Source organism: Gymnodraco acuticeps, unplaced genomic scaffold (assembly GCF_902827175.1).
Source record: "Gymnodraco acuticeps unplaced genomic scaffold, fGymAcu1.1, whole genome shotgun sequence".
NCBI lineage: Eukaryota > Metazoa > Chordata > Actinopteri > Perciformes > Bathydraconidae > Gymnodraco > Gymnodraco acuticeps.
In genome coordinates this window covers 1,519,844-1,529,351 of record NW_022990235.1, presented here as the reverse complement: position 1 = coordinate 1,529,351, position 9,508 = coordinate 1,519,844, and the positions used below count along the sequence as shown (strand labels likewise).

At 40.7% G+C, this 9,508-nt stretch overlaps 2 long non-coding RNA genes across 2 annotated transcripts; one reads left to right on the top strand and one right to left on the bottom strand.

Moving 5' to 3' along the window:
* The first annotated feature begins 6,468 nt into the window (after positions 1-6,468).
* LOC117548206 lies at positions 6,469-7,846 on the top strand. Its single transcript, XR_004569302.1, has 2 exons — positions 6,469-6,555; positions 6,658-7,846. It is a non-coding gene; the product is annotated as an uncharacterized LOC117548206 (long non-coding RNA).
* On the bottom strand, positions 6,531-7,197 carry LOC117548205. The gene is made up of 4 exons (XR_004569301.1): positions 7,044-7,197; positions 6,841-6,951; positions 6,639-6,736; positions 6,531-6,548 (listed from the first exon to the last, which is right to left on the bottom strand). It is a non-coding gene; the product is annotated as an uncharacterized LOC117548205 (long non-coding RNA).
* Positions 7,847-9,508: the final 1,662 nt, after the last annotated feature.

Sequence of the window (9,508 nt, the reverse complement as noted above, 5' to 3'; positions counted from 1 at the left end):
ATTTACAGTTTTGCTCTCACTGGTCATAACTACAAAGTTTTAATCAGATGTTTTCAATGTTTGAACATCATTTATTGTAGCAACAGCTTGACCTGAGAGCTAAGGTTGGGACTCATTAATCCACTCTCAACCTCTCTAAATGACACCAGGATAGAAACTGTTGTGAGGACCAGTGCTGGTTTTAAATGTGATGTTTTCCATCTGTGTTTCTCAGTGGTGCTTTTGCAACAGTAAGTGAGGCTGATTTTATTCATTGACACTATATCACTGTGAGTAACGGGGAATGTCCGTCCTGCTGTCAAATGTGGCAGACAGATGAACAGGATGTGGACACAGACTGGTTCAGACTGTGCTGAAGATAAAGGGAAGAATATCAGGATTTATAACAGGATGAGAAATTAGAAATGAATCAGCTTGTTTTATAATGCTGTGTCATTTTTAGAGGAGATGGAGGCATTGATTACAGGTTCAGAAGACGAGACAGGGAATGAATTGATCACCATATAATCCTGTTTGTGCATGGAAAACAGGTCGGTTGTTTAAACTTGCAAATATATTGAAACAGAAATGTCTACATCTGCATGCGTGTTTACAAATATATCCCTGCACAGAAAACAAGCTAAAATAAAGAGACACTCATACGTTTTCCATCTGCTTTGTCCTTTAATTGTCCCATGAAGAGAGAAGAGATTTTCCCCTATGTGTCACTCAGGAGACAGCAACGGGGTGTGACTATAGCAGAATTTAAAACAGTAAATAAGAGGGTAATGGGCTTAGAGCCTACTGTCATCTCCAGTCTAGCTCTGGCCATCACCCAGGATATTAGCAGATAAATCTGATTGGCTCCCATCTGAGGCAGTACAATGGTTATTGATCAGACAACTGCGAGCAGAGAGGGAGGAGAGGAGCAGAGTTTATTAATTAGGGATTGACAGCCAATTCCCTCTTCTTATTCACAGACGCACAGCTCAGGAATCCTGATGAGCTGTGCCCTCTATGCATTTGTCAACGCCAAGCTCCACGCGGCAAACACAATAACACTGCAGCGCTACAAGAATACACAGAGGGAATTGGGCCGATGACCCTGCTTAGTGCTCATACGGTGTAAACCTGGGCACAATGAGAGATCAGCTGGCTATTCAGGTGTAAAATGACCACCCCCACCGCCTGCTCAGATCTTCATCTTCGTAGCCTTTGGTGCTGGATGACCTCCTGACTGTTTGCACAAAATTATCACTTTAATTTCTTAGGATGTCATTTACATGTAGACAAGTTAAGTGAAGTTTCTTCGTCAAATATATTTTTGCGTTTTAACATTTTATTCCACCTCTCTCTCCATTCTTTGTGCCTTTCCCTCTCTATTTTGATGGCTATATGAATGTCTTAATGGCTGTTCCCCAGTAGCTCTGCTTCTCCTCCCTAAACTTGACTCTAATAGGATACAGGGCTTTTCCACTGATTGGGTTGCTAGAGAATAAAATTGGCTCTTAACTGTACCTCAGTGCAGAGCGGCACCCTAATCCAGCCACCCCGGGCTGCCAGGCTCCGTTGTTCTCCCTCAGCTCTCCCGTATGCTTCGATACGGATCTGATCCCCTGCACAATTTCATGCCTGCTTTGCCCTCTTCTCCTGCAGCAAAGCATCAATTACCCTCATAAAACAAATTCTGCCCCATTCAGAAGCTTCAGCCAAACGTGCTCCCAACCCCACATCTTGAGGCAGCCAAATGGCCACAACTCAGTTTAAACTTTGAGTTTGTTGAGCAGCACTTTTAAAACGTATATGAACATCTCAAAAATACGTTTTGAAGATTATAAAGAAACGTACAACTTTAACTACTACCTATTATGCACTCGAGCAAATCTGAAGCACATTCACACATACACTTCCACAAATACCCTTGAGGTAAGGAGAGATTTTTTTTCTTTTAACAAATAAGAGGGAAGCATTACATTTCAATTCAGGGCTTGGGAACCACACCGTGCAGCAGGGCCACTCACTTACTCCCTGACCCCTGACATCCATTTCTGCCAGGCTAATCCCAGGTTAATGACGGGGCCAAAGAACATCAGGAGGGGACATAACGGTCATCTTAAACACACAAACACACACACATTTATGAACCAGAGAAAAACCACTGTATAAACACTGACTATGAAACTAACAAAACAGCTTTCAGTAGCCTACCTAGGGTTGCCAACCGTCCCGTATTAGCCGGGACCATGGATGTATAATAATAACTGGATACAGCGTGGGAGGCGGGGCCTCATTCATTCCTATGAGTGTTGCTCATTAGCGCATGATGATAAAATGGCCCAACTTTTGAGAGAGCGAAACGTCACAGATTACCCGGCATGCCTGAGAAGTACCCGTATGTGCGCTCATAGCGCATGCGCAACTTTAACCAAAATGCTCGTTCACATCAAGCACGTCAATTTGCGTACACGTACCAGCACCGCACGTTCATGACAGCATGGTAATGATTTGTTATTATGATGGTTTGATATTAACGAGGCGGCAGTTAGCAGCTAGCGGCTAGCTAGTCATTATGCTAATGTACACATCAATCGTTATGTACTTATATTACGCTGTAACAGGATCTAGTGATATCCAAGCAACAGAGCTTCATTTAGCATGAAAGAATGATTGCACTGTATATATATATATATATATGTACTTATAATAATAAGTAATATTAACTTTATTTAATACAACATTTACAGTACTCGATTTAATCATACAGCCCATTGTAGTATGATAATGAATTATAGCAAACATGTGCAATATATCCATTATTACAGCTCCGTGGGATGACAGTAAGACGATATGGGTCCGTTCTTATTGTGCATCCATGGGTAAAGAGAAACGCAACTCACATTGGTTTTTCATACAGCATCTCTGTAAACTACGTGTATTCACTGAATTCCACTCTCTGCCTTTAACGGCTCGTTGTAGCTCCAATAGCTCCAGCCCCCACCCTTCCTGGGAGCACAGTGTGCTCTGATTGGTCGGGACACGTAACATGAACGTGCCGGGCGGCGCGGTCCCGTGGGTTAGATGCGCGTTCATAATGCAGAGGGAAATAACTCTCAGAATAACGTTATTAGCACATTATTACAACTTGAGGAACAAATGTTTTTAATAAGGGCTATACAAGTGTTCATACTGGGTAGTTTATTTAGTTTAAAAAAAATTATCCAACGATTTACAGACCACTCTTTCCCCATGTAAGTCAATGGGAAAAAGTGTTTCCGGGCCTGGCAACCAAACGGCGCCAAGCCCCCAGGAAGTGCGCCGGACTCAGATGAAAATATTCGTGCTGGCCAAACGGTGGTACTACACTTCCGTTTTGTGTCTCAACTTGCCCCAGTGTAGGGGTAAGTTGATCCAGGTCAGGGGGTAAATTGAACCACGGTTCAAACCTGGGCATACCTACAACACATCTTAAAGGTAACTATAAACAATAAATAACAAACCAAATACAAGCTTAGTTTTTCAAATATTTTTTATATAAATTTCGATTGAATTGATTGATTTTTTTTTAACATGTTAAAAGGAAAAGTAATCATACAGATGGTGATACAATTTCATACATCTTACCAATCAAACACAGGGTAAATTCAACTTTAAATGTAGCCTACAATGAGCTCTTATCATCAACTTGGCCTACTTTCATTCATTTCTCCATTGAAAAAGTGGCTCAACTTACCCCAAGGCCCATGGTTCACTTTACCCCACAGCCACCATTTTAGAAAAAATAGCCTAGCATTAAAATTCAGTCATCTTTAGCTTAATGATTCACATGGTTTAATACATTTATAGAATTTTGGTTAAAGTTGCGCATGCGCTATACGGGTACTTCTCAGGCATGCCGGGTAATCTGTGACGTTTCGCTCTCTCAAAAGTTGGGCCATTTTATCATCATGCGCTAATGAGCAACTCTCATAGGAATGAATGAGGCCCCGCCTCCCACGCTGTATCCAGTTCTTATTATACATCCATGATATTTTTATCTGAGTCCGGCGCACTTCCTGGGGGCTTGACATCAGATCCATGGTCTATGTCACTACCCGATCCGTCCCCCTGCCCGATCGGTACTGCGCATGTGCGAGATGGTCCGCCATATTGGACAACTCCGGACGGCAACCCAAGATGGACACTTGACACAGTGGCTTTTAGCAAAGCTCTAAAATAAAACGAGAGAGAGATGAGTTATTGTTATTACAACGTGACTTCACTATTATTTAACAACTCTTTTTATTGGGTTCTTTTATTTGGGGTTAAGTACATTGTCAGAATAAGTGAGAAGTTAATGTAACTTCTGATAGACAGCCATATGCCATACATGTTTGCATACATTCACAGTCAATATTTATTCAGTATGATAGCTGTCTAACAGAAGTTAAATACATTTCTCACTTATTCTGACAATGTACTTAACCCCAAATAAAAGAACACAATAAAAAGAGTTGTTAAATAATAGTGAAGTCACGTTGTAATAACAATAACTCATCTCTCTCTCGTTTTATTTTTGAGCTTTGCTAAAAGCCACTGTGTCAAGGGGGTCCATCTTGGGTTGCCGTCCGGAGTTGTCCAATATGGCGGACCATCTCGCACATGCGCAGTACCGATCGGGCAGGGTGACGGATCGGGTAGTGACCAAGCCCCCAGGAAGTGCGCCGGAGTGTGATGAGAATATTCGTTGTGGCCAAACGGTGGTACTACACTTCCTTTAGGTTGCTGGGCCCGGAAACACTTTTTCCCATTGACTTACATTGGGAAAGAGTGGTCTGTAACTCGTTGGATATTTTTTTTTTAACTAAATAAACAACCCAGTATGAACACTTGTATAGCCCTTATTAAAAACATTCGTTCCTCAAGTTGTAAAAATGTGCTAATAACGTTATTCTGAGAGTTATTTCCCTCTGCATTATGAACGCGCATCTAACCCACGGGACTGCGCCGCCCGGCACGTTCATGTCACGTGTTCAGCACTACATGCGTTTATCTCAAGCGGCAAACTTTGGGGAAGAGCCGGTGTCAGTACCAGATATGTTCGGCCTACCAAATATGTTCGGGTGTATTTCCGTCGCATCCGTCATCCGTCATATCCGTCATATACTCACCTCCCTCTGCTCCCAGCGCTATGCTGCCACACACCGGCCGTCTGCGGAACTGCAGCCGGAGGAACTCGGTACAGCTTGTTATGTGTGTGTACTTAATTATTTACAATTAAAAAATATATATATTCTGCGTTACTTTAGCCAACACTTTTATAATATATAAGCCTGATCATGTCGTTGAAAGCAAGTACAGATGTTCTCCCTTTTCCACAGTTCTGTGTGAACTTCATCTAAGGTAGATGCTTTGCTTCTGCACCAGTTTAGCAGAAGTCTGTTTTGTAAGACTGGTTTTGTTGCAGTCTGTTCATGCTATGTGTTTCTTGCGTAAGACTATATACACACGGAACACATGTATTACAGGGCTGTACCCAGTGTGCTTCATAAAACATTTTTGAAGCTTATTTTTTTAAATTAAGCCGTTTCCATGTTATAACAGCATCTCGTTAAATCAATATCGGAAACAATAATTGTCTTTTTGTGGTTATTTAAATGTAATTTATGGTGCTATTAGAGTGCTTATAGACTGACCCGTTAATACAGATGCCCCCCCCCCCCCCCCCCCCCCGCCCCCCCCCCCCTTTGTGTGCGGTGAGCTGGAGAGAAGGCAGTCTATTTATTTTGGTGAAAAAAAAACCCCTAACATATATGGATTGAATCAGAATATTGTGTTGGATCAAAACATATTGTACATTTTGAGAATTCTTACATCTATTACAATACATTTTGAGCTTTGGACAATGTTTGGATCAAACGAGCCAGAAACAACCTTAAGCAGCCACCACTGGAATATTATTGCAGTAATATCATAATACTAGTAGCCTTATATTAGTGTAGCCTAATATTGATCGACAAATATTTAGAAATAAATCTGGTTCTGCCTGCCTGCCTCATCGCACTATGCCCTGCTGCATTACCATGTATAGTATTTACATTCATAATGATCCTTTTTTGTTGCAGAGCTTTAGAGGCTTTAAGAGACGAACTGTCAATGATGCCAACTTGGCGACCTACAAACTAGATATAGCAATCTTGGAGCTATTGCGGCTAGCTACTTTCATTGGAAAGAGTCTCTAATTTTTTGTATGTATATATTTCATATATCCATCCCAAGCTTACCTACCCAACTGAATGAATTCACACATTCAAGTAAATAGAAAGACAGCACAGCATTCAAGTGTTTATTGAGAATTTGAACTTCAACGTTAATGGAAAAAGCTCCAAACTTTTCTCTACAGCCCTTAGTATCAAGAAATCCTTCTAGTTCCTTTTACATGTGGATAGGAAAACAGCACAGATTGTTCAGAATATATGAGGAAGCCATCAGGGAAGCAGCATGACCCAAGGCAGGACTGCAGAGACAGGTTCAGCCACGACCCGAAGTCCACGACCCGAAGTCCACGACGGGCAGCGTCCGGGAAAACCAAACTTGAAGGTAAGATATCAAATGATGATCTTCATTAATTGCAGTGACAATTTAGTCTATTCTGACATTTGTTTGTGTGAGTTAATCTTTACCTATGATATCTGGTTGCAGAAGGGACTGCAATAGCCTGGATGTTGGTCATCAGAGTAGATGCCCTGCAATTCTCCTCTTTTACCTTTCCCAACATATCCTATGAATAGAAAAAGAAAATATTGTAATTGAATCACACTAGGACCACAACACACTAAATATGTAATGACACATAAACATTATTATCCAGAATAAGAAGTCTACCTGGTTTGCAGTTTTTGTAAGGCTCCAAGCATCCACGGCAGGTGTCAATGGTGTACATGACGTTGAAATCCTGCTTGTATGAAGCAGAGAACAAACTCCATGTAGCAACACCTGTGTAAAACAAGCATTTCAATAGAGCCATTAAAAATATGCATAGACACCACAGCTGTCGTATACTGCTGCACCTTCACTGAATCACTTACTCTCAAGCCAGCGAAAGTGGGCCCCTCTTCTGAAAGACACAGTGGACATTGTGTCTCTGAAGGTGGTACACACTAGAGTGAGTGATGAGTACGCTTTGTCACCTTCCTGGAGAACCACTTCCATCAGAAGGTCCGAGAGAAGACAGTTTGGCAGCTGTGAAGTATTGGTCAGACTAGATCAAACATATTTAACAACACATTGACTAGACTGTTGCCAGCACAATCAAAATACCAAGATTCTTTGGGCTTCAGGTAGCAAAAAGACACATTTTTAATATTAATGTTGAATATATCACACACATTTTTCTTATGTTTTGTTATTCTTCTCCTTGAGGTAAAAAACAGCTATCAATAAAGTTAAAAAAAGCAGTGAGACATAATAGTTGGAAATTCTGCCGTGATCACAGGTCGTTTTTTAAACAAAAAACAGTTACTGCTTCACTGAAAAGATATTACCTCCAATATGAAGCACATGTCGGACTTTTGAAACTGGACCTTTGAAGGAAAATATAAGGTGTGGGTCATGTGATTGTTTAATTACATGTGTATACAATTATCAATATGTATGCATGTGTTAAATAATCTGGATCTGTCCGTGGCTATAAAAATCACATAATATCAGGATGAAAATGTAAATCAGTGTCAAAGAAACTGTTGTCTATAAAGTAACATTTAAAATGTATGATTTACCCTTCAATCTGGTACCGTTCCATGAGCATAATGCACCACCATTTCCGGATCTGTGCTATGTCCCGCTAAAAGAAAATGTAACAATAATAAAGTTGAAAATGAATGGAACCTCATCATTTGTCTACTCAATGTTAGCCCCCTCTTCCCCCTGAAATACTAACTCAGAGGATAAATACTGACCTCGGTAAACCAAAGTAGAGCATCTGTGCTGAAGTTGAGTGCATACTGTGAAAGGATAAAGATCTGTTAAGTTATGAGTTTCAAAAACTAACAAAACCCCTTAAAAAAAAGTGTCAAGGGAGGAATTTACCATCAGTATGAAGACACCACAGTCATTGCCCGTGGTTTGGTGAGGCTAACCCTGTAAGAATTTGGAATATAACAGTGATGTTCATGGTCAAATGGAAAATAAAGACATGTGAAAGCAGGTGTATGAGATGGTGGAGAAATGTACCTTGACGTCTCTGCCGAACTTTACTGTCCACTGACCTGGAGCAATGCGGTGCGCTAGGTCACTGTCAAAAGAAATGATAAGACATGGGAATTGATTTGGTGAAGGAACGCTATACACAATATAATTCATGTTTTTGGATTTCCTTACATTGAACTATTGCATGCCTTAAAAGAGGAAAGTTATGAAAGCCACTGAACGGGGCTAAAATAAAACAAACAAAAATACGTTTACCAGCCGCTGAACAAAGCTGAACTTGAAAACAACCTTTGAACAAGGCTTATAACAAAATGAATATTATAATTCATAGCATCCTGTTGCAGACTCTTTTTCTTTTGGTTCCACTAAGGACACTCCAGACTTTGTGGAAATGGAGATATATTATAAATGAATTTGATCAGATTCAGACCCCTGGTCTACAAGATGGTTACTGCAGTATTAGAATACTATAAACTATTTAGAACTCCCATACAAGCCACAGAACGGTGAGGGGGTAATCATGTTACAAAAACCTAAATATGTCCTTGTAGGAATTGTCCCCAAAGCCATCTGGCTTAAGAGGGTCGAGCAAATATAACTCTCTCTTTGCTGGCTTGATCACCTGTCAACCATTGACAAAATAGCTGAAATTAGACATAATCAAACACCAGAAGAAAACCACACAGCACAACTTATGTTCATTTTGTACATGCTGGTGAGATCATTTGGAACAGACTCACGCAAAGCAAATAGTGATCTGCCTTTCCTTGCTGCCGACTCCAGGCAGGGATGAAAACCATGTCCTTGGTGGCCAATTGGTCAGCCTAGTATTTTAAACAAGGGATTTTAAGTTGCTGTATATCAATTTCAAGAAACATAGGTCTCAAGCAACAGGAACTTACTGGAAAACTGGCCAACACGTCAGCTGTTTTGGACTTCCAGGTAGGAACCACATACATATCCACGATGTATATATCTTTGCCCTATATTGATAGTTTTTCAAAAAAAATGAAATCTTCATAGAAGTATGTTCAACAACAAGAGACAACCACACTTCACGAGATTGGAGTTTCACCACTAAACAGCTATTTAGAAAATATGTGTTATTCAAAAGAAAAAAGCAGGCCAATGATGTCTGTTGAAAACCGTACATGTCTTTGGGTGGCTTCTTGTACCATCTTCAGGCACGTGTTTCCAATCTGAAACAGTAACAACAGTAAGTTACCTGTGCCATTTATTTGAGACAAGATGAAGTTGGGAGGAAAGCTCAAGTATACCTACATTTGACTCCATGCACTGAGGAAGACCCAGGCTCCAAAAGTCCTCTCTGGTCAGGCACACATCA